This window comes from Bos grunniens, chromosome 21 (assembly GCF_055505025.1).
Source record: "Bos grunniens cultivar Pamir isolate PY7600 chromosome 21, Bosgru_T2T1.0, whole genome shotgun sequence".
In the NCBI taxonomy this organism is placed as follows: Eukaryota; Metazoa; Chordata; class Mammalia; order Artiodactyla; family Bovidae; genus Bos; species Bos grunniens.
The window spans coordinates 41,044,150-41,067,808 of NC_141185.1; the positions used below are offsets into that span (position 1 = coordinate 41,044,150).

Consider the following 23,659-nt stretch of genomic DNA (forward strand, 5'->3'; position numbering starts at 1 on the left):
AGATTTCCATCTATGGCAATAGAATTTTCTGTTTCATCTATGAAAATGTAGGGGCATATTTCATACATGAAAGTAGAATTTCCTGTATTTCATGTGTGAAATTATAGGGACACACTTCATACATGAAGGAAGACTTTTCTATATTTCATGTATGAAAATATGGGGGGTTATTTCATACATGCATGTAGAATTTCCTATATTTCATGTATGAAAATATGGGTATGTGCATTTGTAGAGTGAATTCCTTTGCTATTGTTTTTTCAAGAAAAGAAGCAACATTTTACTCTAACTTCTAATGATACTAATTCTTACAACTTTGTATTGGTAAATCATGAGTTTCACCTGGACTTGCAGGGCAATAGCTCTCAAACTTCAGTGTGCTTCAGAATCACCTGGACAGTTTTGTGAAATGAAAATATCTCCTGCCATGTTAATAAACAAGTAACGTCATAGCCAGCAGTGATTTCTGGCCTCCAATAAGAGCTCCCCAAACTTCGATCCAGTGAATGGAGCCACCCTCCACGGTGATTGCAGAGGAACTGGGGGAATGCGAGAAGCAAGCTGAGCAAGGAGAAGGGATTGACCCCAGACAGCTGAGGTGCATATGAAGGGAGTGAATTCAGTGAGCCCAGAGGCTTGCATCTTTGCATACACCCCGATACCTGATCTTCAGGTTCAGTTAGGACTGCCTGCTCCCTTTGTTGCAAACTTGTCGATAGCCTCCTTGGAGCGTTTCCTCAGAGCTACTGAGATGCTGTCTCTGGGGCTCAGAGTCCTAAACATTCCCCCCAAATAAAATAACTCTGCTTTCAGGTTGTGACTATATTTTTTAGTCGACAGCTTATTAACTCACATTGTCAGATGTAGAGCCAGAGGTTCTGATTTAGTAGATTTCCACATACCAGTCTAGGGATCATAATGAAAATCATCATGACTTTTATTTAATGTATCTCTTCTAACTCAAGTATACTGTCTTACATTTTAATACTCACAAAAGTCTTCATATGAAATAAGAAGATTGGTAAGTGACTTCTTCATTAGAGCATTCTGAACTGAACTCAAAATGAAAGCACATTAAAGTGCTCTCTCAGAGAAGATAAAAGCAAGTTAAAAAAAATTTATCCTATAGTTAGATTAATTGCCTTGATTTAACTAATCACTTCTTTGTGAAGCAAAAATAAAGAGTAAACCTACTTTATGTGATTTTTAAAATCACATAATTAGTTTCTTGATGAAGTCTTCTATTTTTGAAAATTTCTCATTTTTATTTTGCTAACTTTGTTTCTTATTGATTATTTTTTGTGTTTATAGCTAGCCAGCAACTATTTTTTAAAAATTGAAGTACATCTGATTTACATTACTATATTTGTTTTGGGATACAACATAGTGATTGAATATTTGTATGTAATATACTCTGTTTAGAGGTATTACAAAATACTGGCCATATTTCTGTCTGCTGTGTATCCTTGTTTCTTATTTTATACATAGTGGTTTGTAGCTCTCAATCCTCCGCCCATGGCTGGCCCCTCTACCTCCCTCTGCCCACTGGTAAGCTTAGTGCTCTGCATCCGCGAGCCTGTTTCTGTTTCAGTTTCATAGATAAGTTCATTTGTCGCATGCTACATCCCACATATAAGTGATATGGTATTTGCCTTTGCTTTCTCTCTTCACTTAATATGATAATATCTAGGTTCCTGTTCCTGAAAATGGCATTATTTTAATCATTTCTGTATTTCATGTGTGGAACTATGGGGCAGATTAACATATATGAAACATAATTTTGTCTTTAATATATGAAAATATGGGTACATATTCATATTTACAAATAGAAGTTTCCATATTTTACATGTGAAAGATGGATATATGCTTTTGTAGTGTGAACTCCTTTACTATTGTTCTTTAAAGAATCAGCATTTTACTATAACAAACATAAATTCTTACAACTTTGTGTTGGCAAATCGTGAGTTTCGCCTGGACTTGTAGGCAATAGCTTTCAGACTTCCGTGTGCTTCACGCCTCAGATTCACCTGATTGTGTATTAACTGCAACTGTCAAACGGCAGTTCCGGAGCTTCCAATTTACTAGATTTGCAGACACCAGTCCAGGGACCGTAATGGAAATTATTGTGCCTTTGAGTAATGCTTTTAAAGACTTGACTTTTGTAACCCAAGTGTACTGTCTTGCATCTTGGTACGCACCAAAATCTTCATTTGAAACAAGAAGATTGCTCAGTGACTGCTGTTTTAGGGCGATGTGAACTGAAATCAAAATGTAGGCATCAAAAAACTAATACAATTATGTAAAGTTTAAAAATAAAATAAAATTTTTAAAAAATGATTAAAAAAGTGTTTTCTCAGAGAACATTGAAAGAAGCAACTTTAAAAAAAAACATATTTACCCTGTAAGACTAACTTGACTAATTGTTTCTTTGTGAAGCAAAAATGAAAAGAGTAAATCTACTTTATGTGATTTTTTAAAATCTCATCAAAGTTAATTTCTTGATGGAATCTTTTAGTTTTGAAAAATTCCCATCTTTATATTGCTTATTTTTTCCTGTTGATTGTTTTTTTTGTTTGTAGCTAGCCATCAACTGTTTTTTTAAATGACATACAGTTAATTTACATTACTGTACTTGCCTTGCGTGTACAACCTAGTGATTCAATGTTTTTACGAACCCTACTCCATTGAAAGTTATTACAAAATAATGTGTATGTTTCCCTCTGCTGTGTACTATAAACTTGTAGCTAATTTATGTTATACATAGTGATTTGAATCTCTTAATCCTCTACCCCTACCTTAGCCTCCCACGTCACTTTCCCCGTTAGCTCTCTATATCTGTGAATCTGTTTCTCTTTCATAGATAAGGTCATTTGTGTCTTATTTTAATTTCCACACGTAAGTGATATCATACAGTATTTGTTTTTGTGTTTCTGACTTCACTTTGATTACCTCCAGGATTGTGTTGCTGAAAATGGCATTATTTCCATCTTTTCTGTATTTCCTATATGAAATATGGTTGGATATTTCTATACATGAAAATAGAATTTTCTATATATCATGTAAGAAAACATGGGTGCATATATTAAAATTGAATTTTCTGTTTCTTGTATGGAACTATAGGTGCATATTTCCTTATAAGAAAATCTAATTTTCTATATTTCCTATATGAAATTATGGGTGCATATGTTCATACATGAAAATCGAACTTTCTATTTTACCTGTATTAAAATATAGGTGTATCCATATAAGAAAATCAAATTTTTGTATTTCCTGTGAGAAATAAGGGTATGTATTTCCAGGTGTGAAAATGTTATTTTCTATATTTCATTTATGAAAATATGAGTTCAGATTCTAGGTTTAGCTCTCTTGATAGTTTTTTTTTTTGCCTGGAATGTGGAGACAATCCCTTAAAGAGAATGTTGCCAATGTACATTCCCACTAACAGTGAGAATTAGCATTCCTAATTACTGCCGAGCATCTTATCCTGTGAGACAGTGTGGTGTTTTATATAAATTCCTATTTCAAGAGTGTGAGAAAAACTTGCCAGTGGTGAGTGGCTTTTCGATAGCTGGGAGTGTTGGGAATTTATTTCAGCAGCCCCTGCCCCAGGACTTTCCTGAAGGCAGCTGTCCTTAATGGAACCCCAGGCCTTGTGAGTTGAGGTGCCGAGAGCAGGAGTGATCAAGTTGTAGTTACAGGAAATGTCCACAAGGAGGCAGCACTTTTTCAAGCCCACCTTTGGTTCCTGTGGCAGACTGAGCCATAGGAAAAGTTGGCTTCCTGGGCTGTGAATAGAGCGGAATGTGCCTGAGCAAACAAGAAAGGGCTTGAGTCCCAGTACTTCCTCCTTCTAAAGCTTCACACCCTTAACCTTAACTAGACTAATCCCAGTGGGGGCCATAGCACCCAGCTGAGCAGGCTAAGGTGCCTAGGAGGCTACAGTGTGAGTAAGGAGACGAGCTGGGAACCCTAGCAACAGGAAAAGGGGAAGCAGGGTGATGGACTATTGCCTCCAAGATCCTCAAGGACTTGATCCAACTCTGATCTGGTCCCAGCCAGAGTGAAGCAGACAGTAGGGGTTTAAAAAGGGCCCAGTGAAGGCCACCCTGCCAGGCTGACTCAATCCCACTCCAGTTCACAATGGGAGCCAAGCCTGTTCAGGCACCAGGGATTATTCATTACAGGTGCAGATTCATGGCCACTTTAGGTAAAGAACTCCTAATTCATTCCAGGCCCTTCGCTTTACTTATTTATTTTCCAAAACCATTTGTTTCACTTTGAATTCTCAGAGTTTCTTTCTGGGTTATCAATTTGTGGACTTGTAAGTCTATTTTCATATGACCTGGATGAGACCTCACATACCATCATCCTTGTCTTCCTGACTGAATTCCCTTTGTGTGTGATCCTTCAAGCTCCATGCCTGTGGCTCTCAGTGTCATAATTCCCTCATTTCAGGGACAAATCTTAATGACTGAGAAATAGTCTACCAAATAAATGTGCCACATCTTGTTTAAGCTTTAATCTCTAATGGGGGATTCTGCAGCCTGCGTGTCTTGGCTACTGGAACAAAGCCGTGCTGGAGCTTTGGTGGGGTGCAGGTGCCTTTTGGTCAATGGTGATCTCGGGATATAGGCCAAGGTTCAGGGATGTCAGACCCTAGGCTTAGGCCAACTTGACAGTTTAATTCAGGTATTTGGAGACTGTCCATTCTACTGGCTGCTGCCAGTCTAATCCCAAGGACAGCCCAGGTGAATTATTTCTACTCCAGAACTTCTCCCACACTTACGGCCTATGGACTCGTGATGTTGGCCATGTGAGTGTTACGATTTGATTTTCCAAAGTCCTTTTCATTGCATCCATTCAGCAATTAGATTCTGAGCATCTTGTTTTGAGGAGGAGGTTTGGGTGTTCTTTTTCTTCTTTTTTTTCCTTCAGAGAGTGTAAGGACCACTTGCCTTTGATGGTTGGATTCCTCAACATCAGCTGAGTTTGGAATTGATTTCTCAGGTGCTGGACACAGGACATTTCTTGAGAACAGCTGTCATTAATGGAACCCCAGGCCTGTGAACTGAGGTGCTTGTGTGCAAGGGGGATAAAGTGGTAGTAACAGAAAATGTCCACTTTTTCATGCCCACCTTTGGTTCCTGGGGGAAAGAAGAGCCTGAGGGCAAGTTAGCTTCCTGGGGTGTGAAATGGTGTGAAAATGTCCTGAGCAAACAGGAAAGGGCTTGAGCCACACTACTTTTTCCCCTTAAAACTTCTCACAAAGAGACTATGCAGACTAATTCATTCAGGGTCTACAGTACACTGTAGAAGCTGCTTAGATGCTAGGGGGTGGCTAGCATCCCCCAGGGAGGAGGAGGCTTGAGCTGGAATCCCCAGCACCAGCAGAAATTGAGGCCAGCTGAATTTTGCCTTGAAATTACTCGGGGTTTTGATGCCATGTGGGACTCTTGTGCCCGCCAGACGTAGCACACAGTAAAACTTAAAAATGTGTTAATGAAGGGCACAGCTGTGTATACCCTACCCTGGTTCAGAAGTGGGACCCAAGCCATGTGAGCTCCCAGGGATGGGATAGCTCCCAAGTCAGGGAGGTCTCACAGAATACAGTAGTCACTGCTTTCCTTCCTTTTTTTTTTTTTAACATCTTGCCAGCACTCCCTGCAGCGTCGTCCAATGCCGTCACGTGACTTTTGTCACCACACAGCCCCCTGACTCAGGTGTTCAGTCATCGTTGGGATATCTTTATGGTTTGTGGTGCTCTTTGCCTTTGAAATTCGATTGGCGTGAGCAACACGTCCTTGTGCATTTTCTAACTCAGACTCACTGTTCTGGAAAAGAATGCAGTAATATAGAAAAGAATTTTTGTGCATTATCTCTCAGTGTTATAGATTTCTGAGTCTATATGGATGGAAGGTAGGAAGAATGAGGATCATCCATGGATGACTTATTACAGGTACAGATTTGTTGTCCCTCTAAGTGCTTACCCCTAATTCGTTCCAGTCTCTGCACTTTTTTTGAAACAGTGTTTTGAGTTTGAATTCTCAGAGTCTTTGTCAGATATGTTCATTTGCTGACTTGTATGAAGTTCTCGTTTGACCTGGATGAGACCTCATATCCCAGGATTTTTCTCCTCCTGACTGATCACTTTCCCTATGATCCTTCAAGATCCCTCCCTGTGTCTCCCAGTGTTACAATTCCCTAATTTTTGTGTCTATATTTTATGGATGAGCAATTGTCTACCAGACGTATGTACCACATCTTGTTGAAGGTTGAACCTCTCACTGGGGATTTTGCAGACTGTGTGTCCTGGCTACTGGAAGGAAGCTGGAGGTTTGTTGGGGTGCCTGTGCCTTTTAATCAATGGTGTTCTCAGAATATAGGCCAAGGTGTGGGAATGTCAGATCCTAGACTTATTCTAACTTCATAGTTTTTCAGGCATTTCGAGTCTGTCCATTCTACTGGCTGCTGCCAATGTGCATTGCCACCAACAGCCTTGGACGGTTCTTTTTCCTCCAGACTCTCTCCTGTATTTATTGTGGGTAGACTTCTGTCATTGGCCCGTTAAGTGTTGCCACTTAATTTTCTATTCCCCATTTGATTGTCATGCAGCTTTGAGGGACTTGTTTGAGAGGGGAGTTTTCCTCCCCCCACTTAAAGGGTGTGAGGACAATTTACCGTTGGCAGTTGGCTTCCTGAATGTCAGCCGTGTTGGGAACTTATTTCTCAAGTGCCAGTCATAGGATATTTCTTGAGGACAGCTGTCATTATTGGAACCCCAGGCCTTGTGAATTGAGGTGCCTGTAAGCAAGGGTGATCAAGTTGTAGTTACAGAAAATGTCCACAAGGCGGCAGCACTTTTTTATGCCCACCTTTGGTTGCTGGGGGACAGAAGAGCCTGAGGGCAAGTTGGCTTCCTGGGTTCTGAAATAGTGTGAAATTTGCCAGCAAACCAGAAAGGGCTTGAGCCTCACTACCTTTTCCCCCAAAAGCTTCACACACAGAGGGATCATGCAGAGTAATCCCTTCAGAATCCATAGTACACTGCAGATGCTGCTTAGGTGCTAGGAGGCAGCACTCCCAGGGAGGAGGAGGCTTGAGCTGAGATCCTCAGCTCCAGCACAGATTGAAGCCAGCTGAATTTTGCCATGAAATTGCTTGAGGCCTTGATGCCACGTAGGACTCTTGTCCAGCCCAACAGAGCACACAAGAGAACTTTATAAAGTGTTCAATGAAGGGCACCCTGCCAAGCTGTGTCTACCCCACATGAGTTCTGCATTGGGGCCCAAGACAGCTCAGCCTCCATGGACGGGTAACATCCCAAGTTGGGGAGGTAGCCCAGAATCCCATAGGCACTGCTTTCTTTCTGGTTTTTTTTTTTTTTTTTCCATCTTGCCAATACTACCGGCAGCATTGTCCATTTGCCATCGTGTGGTTTTTGTCACCACACAGCCACCTGATTCAGGTGCTTAGTCCTCTTTGGGGTCTCTCTGGTTTTAGGGGCTTTTTGCCTTAGAAATTCAATTAGAGAGGTGAGCAACATGGTCCGTGTGCATTTTCTGACTCAGATACACATTTTTGGGGATAGAATGCAGGAACATAGAAAAGAATTTTTGTGGATTATCACTTAATTATCAATTAATTATCACTTGTGCTATAGATTTCTGAGTCTATGTGGATGGAAGGTAGGAAGAATGAGGATAATCCATGGATGGTTTATTACCCATACAGATTTCTTTTCCCTTCAGTACTTACCCCCTAATTTGTTCCAGTGCCTGCATTTAATTTTTCTGAAACAGATTTTTGTGAGTTTGAATTCTCAGTCTTTTGTAGATATGTTCATTTGCTGACTTGTATGGAGTTCTCATGTGACCTGGATGAGACCTCATATCCCAGGATTTTTTTCCTCCTGACTGATCGCTTTCCCTATGATCCTTCAAGGTCCCTCCCTGTGTCTCCCAGTGTTACAGTTCCCTAATTTTTGTGTCTATATTTTATGGATGAGCAATTGTCTGCCAGATGTATGTACCACATCTTGTTTAAGGTTTAATCTCTCACCAGGGATTTTGCAGACTGCATGTCTTGGCTACTGGAAGGAAGCAGTGCTGGAGGTTTTTTGGGGTGCAGGTACCTTTCAGTCAATGGTGTTCTCAGGATACAGGCTAAGGTGCGGGAATGTCAGATCCTAGGCTTAGCCTCACTTCACAGTTTTTCAGGCATTTGGAGACTGTCCATTCTACTGGCTGCAGCCCATGTGCTTTAAAACTGACAGCCTTCCTGCAAACTCTCTCCTGTATTTATTGCCTTCAGACTTCAGAGGTTGGCCATGTGAGTGTTCCTATTTAATTTTCTATTGTCCTTTTGACTGGCATTGCTGCAGCTTTGAGGGATGCTAGGCATCTGGTTTGAGAGGGAAGGTTTGGGTGTGTCTGTTCTATTTTTTTTTTTTTTACTTCTCCTTAAAGGGCATGAGGACAATTTACCTTTAGCGGTAGGCTTCCTGAACATCGGCTGTGTTGGGAATTTATTTCTCAGGTGCCAGCCACAGGACATTTCTTGAGGGCAGCTGTCATTATCGGAACCCCAGGCCTTGTGAATTGAGGTGCCTGTGTGCAAGGGTGATCAAGTTGTAGTTACAGAAAATGTCCACAAGGCGGCAGCACTTTTCATGAGACCCTTTAGTTCCTGGCGGGAAGCAGAGTCTGAAGGCAAGATGGCTTCCTGGGCTGTGAAACAGAGTGAAATTTGTCTGAGCAAACAGGAAAGATCTTGAGCCTCACCACTCTTTCCCTCTAAGGCTTCACACACAAAGGAACCATGCAGAGTAATCCCTTCAGTATCCACAGTACACTGCAGAGGCTGCTTAGGTGCTAGGAGGCAGCACTCCCAAGGAAGAGAAGGCTTGAGCTGGAATCCCCAGCTCCAGCAGAGATTGAGGCCAGCTGAATTTTGCCATGAAATTCCTCAGGTCCTTGATTCTATGTGGGACTATTGTCCCAGCCAGACGGAGCACACAAGAAAACTTTAAAAACTGTTCAATGAAGGGAACCTTGCCAGGTTGTGTCTACCCCACACAAGTTCACAATTGGGACCCACACCTGCTCAGCCTCCAGGGATGGGATAGCATCCCAAGTCATGGATGTAGCCCAGAATACAGTAGGCACTGCTTTCCTTCCATTTTCATTAACATCCTGTCAATACTACCTGCAGCATCGTCCATTTGCCATAGTGTGATTTTGTCAAGCACAGCCACCCCATTCAGGTATTAAGTCATCTCCAGGGTGTCTCTTTTCATACTGTTCATGGGTGTTGGAGAAGACTCTTGAGAGTCCCTTGGACTGCAAGGAGATCCAACCAGTCCATCCTAAAGGAGATCAGTCCTGGGTGTTCTTTGGAAGGACTGATGCTAAAGCTGAAACTCCAATACTCTGGCCACCTCATGTGAAGAGTTGACTCATTGGAAAAGACTCTGATGCTGGGAGGGATTAGGGGCAGGAGGAGAAGGGGACGACAGAGAATGAGATGGCTGGATGACATCACCGACTCGATGGACGTGAGTTTGAGTGAATTCCGGGAGTGGGTGATGGAGAGGGAGGCCTGGTGTGCTATGATTCATGGGGTTGCAAAGAGTCGGACACGGCTTAGCAACTGAACTGAACTGAGGGTATCTCTATGCTTTCTGGGGACTTCTTGCCTAAGAAGGTCAAGCAGAGTGGTGAGCATCATGTCCTCAAGCATTTTCTAACTCAGATACACTTTTTCTGGGAATAGAAACCAGGTAGATGGGAGATAATTTTTGGTGGCTTATCTCTTAAGGCTACATATTTATCTGTCTGGATGGAAGACAATGGCACCCCACTCCAGTACTCTTGCCTGGAAAATCTCATAGGCAGAGGAGCCTGGAAGGCTGCAGTCCATGGGGTCGCTGAGGGTCGGACACGACTGAGTGACTTCCCTTTCACTTTTCACTTTCGTGCATTGGAGAAGGAAATGGCAACCCACTCCAGTGTTCTTGCCTGGAGAATCCCAGGGATGGGGGAGCCTGGTGGGCTGCCGTCTATGGGGTCGCACAGAGTCGGACACGACTGAAGTGACTTAGCTTAGCAGCAGCTGGATGGAAGGAAAGATGAACGAGGAGAATCCATGTGGATGATTTATTACAGGTACAGATTTGTTGTCGCTTTAGGTACTTACCCCCTAGTTAGACCCTGCCCTTCACTTTATTTATTTTTCTGGAATCTTGTGTTTGACTTTGAATTCTCAGAGTCTCTTTCTGGGATGTCAGTGTGTTGCCTTGTACATCTGCTCTCATTTGGCCTACATGAGCCTCATATACCAGGATCTTCCTCTGCCTGCCTGACTTCTCTTTCCCTATAATCCTTCAAGATCCATCCCTGTGTCTCCCAGTATTATAATTTCGTAATTTCAGAGTCAGTTTTTAGGAGTGAGAAATAGCACACTGGATGTAAATATGACATCTTGTTTAGGTTTAATCTCTCACTGGGGATTTTGCAGACTGCGTGTCTTGGCTACAGGAAGGCAGCCCGTGCTGGTGGTCTGTTGGGGTGCATGTGGCTTTTAATCGGTCCTCAGGATATAGGAAAAGATGCAGGAATGTCAGATCCTACACTTAGCCTGACTTCACAGTTTTTCAGACATTCGGAGACTGTACATTCTAGTGGCTGCTGCCAATGTGCATTGCCACCAAAGCCTTGGGGGATTCTTTTCCTTCAGCTTCTTCTGTATTTATTGCCTGTAGACTTCTGAGGTTGGCCATGTGAGTGTTGTGATATAATTTTATTTTGTCCTTTTTACAGGAGTTCCTACAGCTTGAAGGATCCTGAGTATCTGGTTTGAGAGGGGAGGTTTGGGTGTGTCTATTCTTCTTTATTTTTCCCCAGTTATACTGTGAGGACACCTTTGGCAACTGGCTTCCTGAATGTCGGCTGTGTTTGGAACTTGTTTCTCAGGTGATGGCCACAGGACGTTTCTTGAGGGGAGCTGTGCAGATGGTGACTGCAGCCATGAAAGTAAAAGACGCTTACTCCTTGCAAGGAAAGTTATGACCAACCTAGATAGCATATTCAAAAGCAGAGATATTACTTTGCCAACAAAGGTCTGTCTAGTCAAGGCTATGGTTTTTTCAGTGGTCATGTATGGATGTGAGAGTTGGACTGTGAAGAAGGCTGAGCGCCGAAGAATTGATGTTTTTGAACAGTGGTGCTGGAGAAGACTCTTTTGAGAGTCCCTTGGACTGCAAGGCGATCCACCCAGTCCATCCTAAAGGAGACCAGTCCTGGGTATTCTTTGGAAAGACTGATGCTGAGGCTGAAACTCCAATACTTTGGCCACCTCATGTGAAGAGTTGACTCATTGGAAAAGACTCTGATGCTGGGAGGGATTGGAGGCAGGAGGAGAAGGGGATGACAGAGGATGAGATGGCTGGATGGCATCACCGACTCGATGGACATGAGTCTGGGTAAACTCCTGGAGTTGGTGATGGACAGGGAGGCCTGACGTGCTGCAATTCATGGGGTCCCAAAGAGTTGGACACGACTGAGCGACTGAACTGAACTGAACCGAGGCCTTGTGAATTGAGGTTCCTGTGATCAAGGGTGTTCAAGTTGTAGTTACACAAAATGTCCACAAGGCGGCAGCACTTTTTCATGCCCACCCTTGTTTCCTGGGGTCCAGCGGAAAGCTTCTCACAAAGGGACCGTGCAGACTAATCCCTTCAGGGTCTACTGTACACTGCTGAGGCTGCTTAGGCGCCAGAAGGCGGCACTCCCAGGAGGGAGGAAGTTTGAACTGAGATCCCCAGCACCAGCAGAGATTGAGGCCAGCTGAATTTTCCTTGAAATTCCTCAGGGTTTTGATGCCACACGGAACTCTTGACCCGGCCAGACGAAGCACACAGTAGAACTTTTAAAAGTGGTTTAATGAAGGGCGCCCTTCCAGGCTGTGTATACCCCAGCCCGGTTCTGCAGTGGGACCGAAGCCTGCTCAGCCTCCACGGGTGGGATAGCAACCCAGTTAGGGAGGTCTCACAGAATACATAGGCACTGTTTCCCTTCTGGCTTTTTTTTTTTTTTCCATCTTGCCAATACTCCCTGCAGCATCGTCCATTTGCCATAGTGTACTTTTGGTCACCGCACAGATGCCTGATTCAGGTATTAAGTCATCTTTGGGGTATCTCTATGGTTTGAGGGGTTTTTTGCCTTTGAATTTTGATTAGAGGGGTGAGCATCACGTCCTCGTGCATTTTCTAACTCAAATACACTTTTCTGGGAATAGAATGCAGTAATATAGAAAAGAATTTCCTTGGATTTACTCTTAATGCTCTAGATTTCTGAGTCTATATGGGTGGAGGGTAGGAAGAATGAGGATAAACCACAGATGATTTATTACGGGCACAGATCTGTTGCGCCTGTCGCTGCTTACCCCCTAATTCGCTCCAGTCTCTGCACTTTATTTATTTTCCCAAAACAGTTTTATTTTGAGTTTGAATTCTCAGAGTCTTTTTCAGATATGTTCATTTGTTGACTTGCATGAAGTTCTCATTTGACCTAGATGAGACCTCATATCCCAGGATTTTTCTCCTTCTGATTGTCTTTGCTTTCCCTATGAACCTTCATGGTCCCTCGCTGTGTCTCCATGTTATAATTCCCTAGTTTTAGTGTCTTTTTTATGAGTGAGAAATAGTCTGCCGGATGTATGTACCACATCTTGTTTAAGGTTTAGTCTCTCACTGGGGATTTTGCAGACTGCGTGTCTCGGCTACAGGAAGGAAGCAGTGCTGGTGGTTTGTTGGGGTGCATGTGCCTTTTAATTGATGGTGTGCTCAGGATACAGGCCAAGGTGCGGGAATGTCAGATCCTAGACTTAGCCTCACTTCATAGTTTTTCAAGCATTTGAAAACTGTCCATTCTGGTGACTGATGCCAATGTGCATTGCCACCAACAGCCTTGGGGGATTCTTTTTTCTCCACACTCTTGTATTTATTGCCTGTAGACTTCTGACATTGGCTGTGTTCGTGTTGTGATTTAATTTTCTAATTAACCTTTTGATTTGCTTTCCTGCAACTTTGAGGGGTGCTGAGCATCTCGTTTGAGAGGGGAGGTAGCATGTGTCTGTTCTTTGTTTTTTTCTTTCTTTTCCTTAAAGGATGTAAGGACAACTACCTTTGTTGGTTGGCTTCCCGAACGTTGGATGTGTTTGGAATTTATTTCTCAGGTGCCGGCCACAGGACATTACTTGAGGGTGGCTGTCATTTATGGAACCCCGGCACTTGTGAACTGAGGTGCCTGTAAGCAAGAGTGATCAAGTTGTAGTTACAGAAAACATCTACCTTTTTATGCCCACCTTTGGTTCCTGTGGACAAATAGAGCCTGAGGGTAAGTTAGTTTCCTGGACTGTGAAATAGAATAAAGTTCTACTCAGCAAACACTAAAGGGCTTGAGCCTCACTGCTTTCTCCACCTAAAGCTTCTCACAAACAGACCATGCAGACCATTCCCTTCTGGGTCCAGAGTACACTGCAGAGAGTGCTTAGGTGCTAGGTGGTGGCACTCCCGGGAAGGAGGAGGCTTGAGCTGGGATCCCCAGCTCCAGCAGAGATTGAGGCCAGCCGAATTTTGGCTTGAAATTTTCCGTGTTTTCATTCAATGTGGGACTTTTGTATCCGCAGCTGTAGCACACAGTAGAACTTTAAAAAGGGTTTAATGAAGGGCACCCTACAAGGCTGTATCTACCCGCCCCAGTTCAGCAGTGGGACCCAAGCCTGCTCAGCCTCCAGGGCTGAGATAGCATCCCAAGTAGGGAGGTCTCACAGGATACAGTAGGCACTGCTTTCCTTCTGGTTTTGTTTTGTTCTGTTTTTTCGTCTTGCGAATACTCCCTGCAACATCCTCCATTTAGTGCAGTATGATTTTTCACCACACAGCCCCCTGATTCAGGTACTAAGTCATCTTTGGGGTATCTCTATAGTATTTGGGGGCTTTTTGCTTTAGAAGTTCGATTAGAGAGGTGAGCATCACATCCTCATGCATTTTCTAATGCATACACTTTTCTGGAAATAGAAAGCAGGAACATAGAAAATAATTTTTGTGCGTTACCTCTTAGTGCTATAGATTTCTGAGTCTATGTGGATGGAAGGTAGAAAGAATGAGGATAATCCATGGATGATTTATTACAGGTACAGATTTGTTGTGCTTTCTGTACTTACTCCCTGATTCATTCTGTTAGGGGATGCACACTGACTGAAACCACCCACCCTGGCCAGGCACCATAGTAATCATTTGCGTGAGTTGTTTTACGAGAAGAGGTAAGGAACACGAAACTAATAAGCCACCACCAACTGGAAGAGTTCGGGAAAGGTCAAAAGGAGACCCCACATGTCCGACCACCTCCCAGAATCCTTCTCTCTGGCATCTATCTTGGCTGAACAAGGCGTGCACCCCCAGGAAGGACTCTGAGTCAGAATGATTGGCTAAAGACTGCCCGGAAACTAATCCCATCACCATAAAACCCGAGACTGCAAGCCACCCAGCAGAACAGTTCTCCTGGGTTCCCTTTCCCTGCTGCGCTCCATCCAGGTGCCCCTTCCCAATAATATCTCTTGCTTTGTCAGCACATGTCTCCTCCGACAATTCATTTCCGAGTGTTAGACAAGAGTCCAGTTTCAGGCCCCGGAAGGGGTTCCCCTTCCTGCAACAGTTCCAGTCCTTGCACTTAATTTATTTTTCCAAAAACAGTTTTTCTGAGTTTGAATTCTCAGAGTCTTTTTCACATATGTTCATTTGTTGACTTGTATGAAGTTCTCATTTGACCTAGATGAGACTGCATATGCCAGGATTTTTCCCTCCCTCCTGACTTCGCTTTCCCTATGATCCTTCAAGGTCCATTCCTGTTTCTCCCAGTGTTGTAATTCTCTAAATTTAGTGTTTATATTTTATGAGTGAGAAATTGTCTACCAGATATATGTACCACATTTTGTTTAAGGTTTAATCTCTCACCGGGGATTTTGCAGACTGCGTGTCTTGGCTACAGGAAGTAAGGAGTGCTGGAGGTTTGTTGTGGTATATGTACCTTTTAATTGATTATGTCACAGGATATAGGCCAAGGTTCAGATATGTCAGATCCTAGACTTAGCCTCACTTCATAGTTTTTCAGGCAATCAGACACTGATCATTCTACTGGCTGCTGCCAATGTGCTTTAAAATTGACAGCCTTGGGGGATTCTTTTTCCTCCAGACTCTCTCCTGTATATATTACCTTCAGACTTCTGAGGCTTGCCATGTGAGTGCTGCAGTTTAATTTTCTATTGTCCTTTTGACTGGCATTGCTGCAGCTTTGAGGGATGCTGAGCATATCTTGTTTGAGAGGGGAGGTTTGGGTGTGTCTGCTCTTTTTTTCTTTTCTTCTCCTTAAAGGGCATGAGGACAATTTACCTTTGGCGGTAGGCTTCCTGTGCATCGGCTGTGTTGGGAATTTATTTCTCAAATGCCAGCCACAGGATATTTCTTGAGGGCAGCTGTCAGTATCGGAACCCCAGGCCTTGTGCATTGAGGTGCGTGTGTGCAAGGGTGATCAAGTTGTAGTTACAGAAAATTTCCACAAGGCGGCAGCACTTTTCATGAGAGCCTTTGGTTCCTGTGGGAAAGCAGTGCCTGAGGGCAAATAACCTTCCTGGGCTGTGAAATTGGCCTGAGCAAACAGGAAAGGTCTTGAGCCTCACTACTTTTTCCACCTAAAGCTTCTCACAAAGGGACCATGCAGGCTAATCCCTTCAGGGTCTACAGTACACTGCAGAGGCTGCTTAGGTGCTAGGAGGCCGCACTCCCAGGGAGGAGGAGGCCTGAGCTGGGGTCCCCAGCACCAGCAGAGATTGAGGCCAGCTGAATTTTGCCTTGGAATTCCTCAGGGTTTTAATGCCATGCGGGACTCTTGTCCTAGCCAGATGTACCACACAGTAGAACTTTTAAAATATGTTTAATGAAGGGCACACCTGTGTGTACCCCACTCCGGTTCTGCAGTGGGACCCAAGCCTGCTCAGCCTCCAGGGATGGGATAGCATCCCAAGTCAGGGAGGTCTCACAGAATACATAGGCACTGCTTTCCTTCCTCTTTTTTTTTTTTTCCATCTTGCCAATACTTCCTGCAGCATCATCCATTTGCCACAGTGTGATTTTTGTCACCACACAGCCCCCTGATTCGGGTATTAAGTCATCTTTGGGGTATCTCTATGGTTTGGGGGGCTTTTTAACCTTAGAATTTCAATTAGAGTGGTGAGCATAATGTCCTTGTGCATTTTCTAACTCAAATACACTTTTCTGGGAATAGAATGCAGTCATATAGAGAAGAATTTTTGTGTGTTACCTCTTAGTGCTATAGATTTCTGAGTCTATGTGGATGGAAGGTAGGAAGAATGAGGATCATCCATGGATGATTTATTACAGGTACAGATTCATTGTCCCTTTAAGTGCTTACCCCCTAATTTGTTCCAGTCCCTGCACTTAATTTATTTACTTTTCTGAAACAGCTTTTTTGAGTTTGAATTCTCAGAGTCTTTTTCAGATATGTTAATTTTTGGCTTGTATGAAGTTCTCATTTGATCTAGATGAGACCTCCTATGCCAGGATTTTTCTCCTCTTGAATGACTTCACTTTCCCTTTGATCTTTCAAGGCCATCCCTATGTCTCCCATTGTTATGATTCCCTAATTTTAGTGCCTGTTTTTTATGAGTGAGAAATAGTCTACAGATGAATGTACGACATCTTGTTGAAGGTGCATCTCTCACCGGGAATTTTGCAGACTGTGTGTCTTGGCTACAGGAAAGAAACAGTGCTGGAGGTTTGCTGGGGTGCACGTGCCTTTTAATTGATGGTGTTCTCAGGATACAGGCTAAGGTGCGGGAATGTCAGATCCTAGACTTAGCCTCACTTCATAGTTTTTCAGGCAATCGGACACTGATCATTCTACTGGCTGCAGCCAATGTGCTTTAAAATTGATAGCCTTGGGAGATTCTTTTCCTCCAGACTCTCTCCTGTATATATTGCCTGCAGACTTCTGATGTCGGCCGGGTGAGTGTTTAATTTTCTGCTGTCCTTTTGACTGGCATTGCTGCAGCTTTGAGAGATGCTGAGCATCTTCTTTGAGAAGAGATATTTGGGTATGTCTGTTCTTCATTTGTTTTTTCCCCCTTGAAGGGTGTGAGGACAATTTACCTTTTGCAGTTGGCTTCCTGGACGTCGGCCTTGTTTGGAATTTATTTTGCAGGTGCCAGCCATTGGACATTTCTTGAGGGCAGCTGTCATTTCTGGAACCCCAGGCCTTGTGAATTGAAGTGCATGTGTGCAAGGGTGACCAAGTTGTAGTTACACAAAATGTCCACAAGGTGGCAGCACTTTTTCAAGTCCACTTTTGGTTCCTGGGGGACAGCAGAGCCTGAGGGCAAGTTGGCTTCCTGGGCTGTAATATAGAGTAAAATTTACCAGAGCAAACAGGAAAGGGCTTGAGAGTTGGACTGTGAAGAAAGCTGAGCGCCGAAGAATTGATGCTTTTGAACTGTGGTGTTGGAGAAGACTCTTGAGAGTCCCTTGGACTGCAAGGAGATCCAACCAGTCCATTCTAAAGGAGATCAGCCCTGGGATTTCTTTGGAAGGAATGATGCTAAAGCTGAAACTCCAGTACTTTGGCCACCTCATGCGAAGAGCTGACTCATTGGAAAAGACTCTGATGCTGGGAGGGATTGGGGGCAGGAGGAGAAGGGGACGACAGAGGATGAGATGGCTGGATGGCATCACCGACTCGATGGACGTGAGTTTGAGTGAACTCCGAGAGTTGGTGATGGACAGGGAGGCCTGGCGTGCTGCGATTCATGGGGTCGCAAAGAGTTGGACACGACTGAGCAACTGAACTGAACTGAGCCTCACTACTTTTTTCCTAAAGCTTCACACAAAGGGACCATGCAGAGTAATCTCTTCGGTATCCACAGTACACTGCCGAGGCTGCTTAGGTGCTACTGCTGCTGCTAAGTCGCTTCAGTCGTGTCCGACTCTGGGCGACCCCATAGATGGCAGCCCACCAGGCTCCCCGTCCCTGGGATTCTCCAGGCAAGAACACTGGAGTGGGTTGCCATTTCATTCTCCAATGCATGAAAGTGAAAAGTGAAAGTGAAGTCATTCAGTCGTGCCCGACTCTTAGCGACCCCATGGACTGCAGCCTACCAGGCTCCTCCGTCCATGGGATTTTCCAGGCAAGAGTACTGGAGTGGGGTGCCATTGCCTTCTCCGGCTTAGGTGCTAGGAGGCAGCATTCCCAGGGAAAAGGCTTGGACTGGAATCCCCAGCACCAGCAGAGACTGAGGCCAGCTAAATTTTGCCATGAAATTCCTTGGAGTTTTGATTCCATGTGGGACTCTTGTCCCAGCCTGATGGAGCACACAGGAGAACTTACATATACACAATGGAGTATTACTCAGCCATTAAAAAGAATACGTTTGAATCAGTTCTAATGAGGTGGATGAAACTGGAACCTATTATACAGAGTGAAGTAAGCCAGAAAGAAAAACACCAATACAGTATACTAACGCATATATATGGAATTTAGAAAGATGGTAACAATAACCCTGTGTACGACACAGCAAAAGAGACACTGATGTATAGATCAGTCTTATGGACTCTGTGGGAGAGGGAGAGGGTGGGGAGATTTGGGAGAATGGCATTGAAACATGTATAATATCATGTATGAAATGAGTTGCCAGTCCAGGTTCGATGCACGATACTGGATGCTTGGGGCTGGTGCACTGGGACGACCCAGAGGGAGGGTATGGGGAGGGAGGAGGGAGGAGGGTTCAGGATGGGGAACACAGGTATACCTGTAGTAGATTCATTTCGATATTTGGCAAAACTAATACAATATTGTAAAGTTTTAAAAAAAAAAGTGTTAAATGAAGCCCTGACAAGCTGTGTCTACCCAACGCGAGTTCACAATTGGAACCCAAGCCTGCTCAGCCTCCAGGGATGGGACAGCATCCCAAGTCAGAAGATAGCCCAGAATACACCGTTTCCTTCTGTTTCTTTAACATCTTGCCAATACTACCTACAGCATCGTCCATTTGCCATAGTGTGATTTTGTCACAGCACAGCCACCCCATTCAATCATCTCTGGGGCTCTCTCTATGCTTTGGGAGGATTCTTTGCCTAAGAAGGTCGAGCAGAGTGGTGAGCATCAGGTCCTCATGCATTTTCTAACTCAGATACACTTTTCTGGGAATAGAAAGCAGGTAAATGAGAGAGAATTTTTGTGCCTTATCTCTCTTTTTTTTTTTTTTTAACTAATTTATGTAATTGGAGGCTAATTACTTTACAATATTGTAGTGGTTTTTGCCATACATTCACATTCACATGTACATGTGTTCCCCATCCTGAACCCTCCTCCCACCTCCCTTCCCATCCTATCCCTCAGGGTCATCCCAGTGCACCAGCCCTGAGCATCCTCTTTCATGCATTGAACCTGGACTGGCGATCTATTTCACATATGATAATATACATGTTTCAATCCTATTCTCTCAAATCATCCCACCCTTGCCTTCTCCCACAGAGTCCAAAAGTCTGTTCTTTGCATCTGTGTTTCTTTTGCTGTCTCATATACAGGGTCATCATTACCATCTTTCTAAATTCCATATATATATGCTGTATTGGTGTTTGTCTTTCTGACTGATTTCACTCTGCATAATAGGCCCCAGTTTCATCCACCTCATTAGAACTGATTCAAATGTATTCTTTTTAATGGCTGAGTAATACTTCATTGTGTATATGTACCACAGCTTTCTTATCCATTCATCTGCGGATGGACATCTAGGTTGCTTCCATGTCCTGGCTATTGTAAACAGTGCTGCAATGAACATTGGGGTACACCTGTCTCTTTCATACCCAGCGGTGGGATTGCTGGGTCATATGGCAGTTCTATTTCCAGTTTTTTAAGGAATCTCCACACTGTTCTCCATAATGGCTCTACTAGTTTGCATTCCCACCAACAGTGTAAGAGGGTTCCCTTTTCTCCACACCCTCTCCAGCATTTATTGTTTGTAGACTTTTTGATAGCAGCCATTCTGACTGGCATGAGATGTACCTCATTGTGGTTTTGATTTGCATTTCTCTGATAATGAGTAATGTTGAGCATCTTTTCATGTGTTTGTTAGCCATCTGTATGTCTTCTTTGGAGAAATGTCTGTTTAGTTCTTTTGCCCATTTTTTGATTGGGTCGTTTATTTTTCTGGTATTGAGCTGCAGGAGCTGCTTATATATTTTTTAGATTAATTCTTTGTCAGTTGCTTCGTTTGCTATTTTCTCCCATTCTGAAGGCTGTCTTTTCACTTTGCTCATAGTTTCCTTCATTGTGCAAAAGCTTTTAAGTTTAATTAGGCCCCATTTGTTTATTTTTGCTTTTATTTCCATTACTCTGGGAGGTGGGTCATAGAGGATCCTGCTGTGATTTATGTCAGAGAGTGTTTTGCCTATGTTTTCCTCTAGGAGTTTTATAGTTTCTGGTCTTACATTTAGATCTTTAATCCATTTAAAATTTATTTTTGTGTATGGTGTTAGAAAGTGTTCCAGTTTCATTCTTTTACAAGTGGTTGACCAGTTTTCCCAGCACCACTTGTTAAAGAGATTGTCTTTTCTCCATTGTATATTCTTGCCTCCTTTATCAAAGATAAGGTGTCCACAGGTGTGTGGATTTATCTCTGGGCTTTCTATTTTGTTCCATTGATCTATATTTCTTTGTGCCAGTACCATATTGTCTTGATGACTGTAGCTTTGTAGTATAGTCTGAAGTCAGACAGGTTGATTCCTCCAGTTCCATTCTTCTTTCTCAAGATTGCTTTGGCTATTTGAGGTTTTTTGTAATTCCATACAAATTGTGAAATTATTTGTTCTACTTCTCTGAAAAATACTGTTGGTAGCTTGATAGGGATTGCATTGAATCTATAGATTGCTTTGGGTAGTATACTCATTTTCACTATATTGATTCCTCTGATCCATGAACCTGGTATATTTCTCCATCTATTTGTGTCATCTTTGATTTCTTTCATCAGGGTTTTATAGTTTTCTTTATATAGGTGCCTTATCTCTTAAAGCTACATATTTGTCTGTCTGGATGGATGGAAAGAAGGATGAACAAGGAGAATCCATGTGGATGATTTATTATAGGTACAGATTTGTTATCACTTTAAATATTTACCCTTTAATTGGACCCAGCCCTTCACTTTGTTTATTTACTTATTTGTTTTTCTGGAAACTTTTGTTTGACATTGAATTCTCAGATTCTCTTTCTGGGATGTCAGTTTGTTGCCTTGTAGGTCTGCTCTCGTTTGGCCTAAATGAGACCTCATAAGCAGGATATTCCTTTGCCTGACTGACTTCCCTTTATGTATGATGCTTCAAGATCCATCCCTGTGTCTCCCAGTGTTAAAATTCCCTAATTTTAGTGTCTTTATGAGTGAGAAATAATCCCAGATGTATGTACCACACATTGTTTCATTTTAATCTCTCATTGGGGATTTTGTAGGCTGCCCATCTTGGCTACTGGAAGGAAGCAGTGCTAGAGGTTTGTTGGGGTGCCTGTGACTTTTAATCAATGGTGTTCTTGAGATATAGGCCATGGTGTGGGAATGTCAGATCCTAGATGTAGCCTGACTTGATAGTTTTTCAGGCATTCAGAGACTGTCCATTCTACTGGCTGTTGCCAATGTGCATTGCCACCAACAGCCTTGGGGGATTCTTTTTCCTCCAGACTCTCCTATATTTATTGCCTGTAGACTTGGGACATTGGCCATTGTGAGTGTTGTGATTTGATTTTTCTTTGTCCTTTTCACTGGCATTCCTCCAGCTTTGAGGAATGTTGAACCTCTTGCTTAACAGGGGAGGTTTTGATATGTCTGTTCTTTTATTTTCATCTTCTCCTTAACTGTGTATGGACAATTTCAGTTCAGTTCAGTTGCTCAGTCGTGTCCGACTCTTTGTGACCCCATGAACTGCAGCATGCCAGGCCTCCCTGTCCATCACCAACTCCCGGAGTTTACCCAAACTCATGTCCGTTGAGTCAGTGATGCCATCCAACCATCTCATCCTCTGTCATCCCCTTCTCCTCCTGCCCTCAATCTTTCCCAGTATTGGTCCTCTCAAATGAGTCAGTTCTTCACATCAGGTGGCCAAAGTATTGGGAGTTTCAGCTTCAACATCAGTCCCACCAATGAATACCCAGGACTGATCTCCTTTAGGATGGACTGGTTGGATCTCCTTGCAGTCCAAGGGACTCTCAAGAGTCTTCTCCAACACACAGTTCAAAAGCATCAATTCTTCAGTGCTCAGCTTTCTTTATAGTCCAACTCTCACATCCATACATGACCACTGGAAAAACCATAGCCTTGACTAGACAGACCTTTGTTGACAAAGTAATGTCTCTGCTTTTCAATATGCTGTCTAGGTTGGTCATAACTTTCCTTCCAAGGAGTAAGTGTCTTTTAATTTCATGGCTGCAGTCACCGTCTACAGTGATTTTGGAGCCCAGAAAAATAAAGTCTGACACTGTTTTCACTGTTTCCCCATCTATTTCCCATGAAGTGATGGGACCGGATGCCATGATCTTCGTTTTCTGAATGTTGAGCTTTAAGCCAACTTTTTCACTCTCCTCTCTCACTTCCATCAAGAGGCTCTTTAGTTCTTCTTCACTTTCTGCCATAAGGGTGGTGTCATCTGCATATCCGAGGTTACTGATATTTCTCCTGGCAATCTTGATTCCAGCTTGTGCTTCCTCCAGCCCAGCGTTTCTCATGATGTACTCTGCATATAAGTTAAATAAGCAGGGTGACAATATACAGCCTTGACGTACTCCTTTTCCTATTGGACAGTCTACCTTTGGCAATTGGCTTCCTGAACTTCAGCTGTTTTGGGAATTTATTTCAGGTGCCAGCTACAGGACATTTTTTGAGGACAGCTGTCATTATCGGAACCCCAGGCCGTGTGAATTGAGGTGCCTGTGTGCAAGGTTTATCAAGGTGTAGTAACAGAAAATGTCCATATGGCGGCAGCACTTTTCCATGCCCACCTTTGGTTCCTGGGGCAAAGCAGAGTCTGTGGGCAAGTTGGCTTTCTGGGCTGTGAAATAGAGGGAATGTTGCCTGAGGATACAGGAAAGGGATTGAGCCTCACCACTTCCCAACCTAAAGCTTCTCACAAAAGGACCATGCAGACTAATCACTTCAGGGTCCATGGTACATTACTGAGGCTTTTAGGTGCTAGGAGGTGGCACTCCCAGGGAGGAGGCTTGAGCTGGGATCCCCAGCTCCAGCAGATATTGAACTAGCTAAATTTGCCTTAAAAAATCCTTGGGGTTTTGATGCCACTCAGGACTCTTGTCCCAGCCAGACGTAGAACTTTTAAAAGTGTTTAATGAAGGGCACCCTGCCAGGCTGTGTCTACCCCATCCCATTTCACCAGTGGGACCCAAGCCTGCTCAGATTCCAGGGATGAGATAGCATCTCAAGTCAGGGAGGTCTCACAGAATACAGTAGGCACTGGTGTGTGTGTGTGTGTTTAACATCTTGCCAATACTACCTGCAGCATCGTCCAATTGCCATACTGTGACTTTTGTCACCG

General features: G+C 43.5%; 2 long non-coding RNA genes across 2 annotated transcripts in view; one reads left to right on the plus strand and one right to left on the minus strand.

Moving 5' to 3' along the window:
• Positions 1 to 23,659, plus strand: part of LOC147349483 (uncharacterized) — a 45,317-nt gene that overhangs the window by 7,372 nt on the left and 14,286 nt on the right. The gene's annotated exons all lie outside the window — the stretch shown is intronic.
• On the minus strand, positions 1,769 to 6,806 carry LOC147349484 (uncharacterized). Its single transcript, XR_015149865.1, has 2 exons — positions 6,679 to 6,806; positions 1,769 to 2,258 (listed from the first exon to the last, which is right to left on the minus strand). It is a non-coding gene; the product is annotated as an uncharacterized LOC147349484 (long non-coding RNA).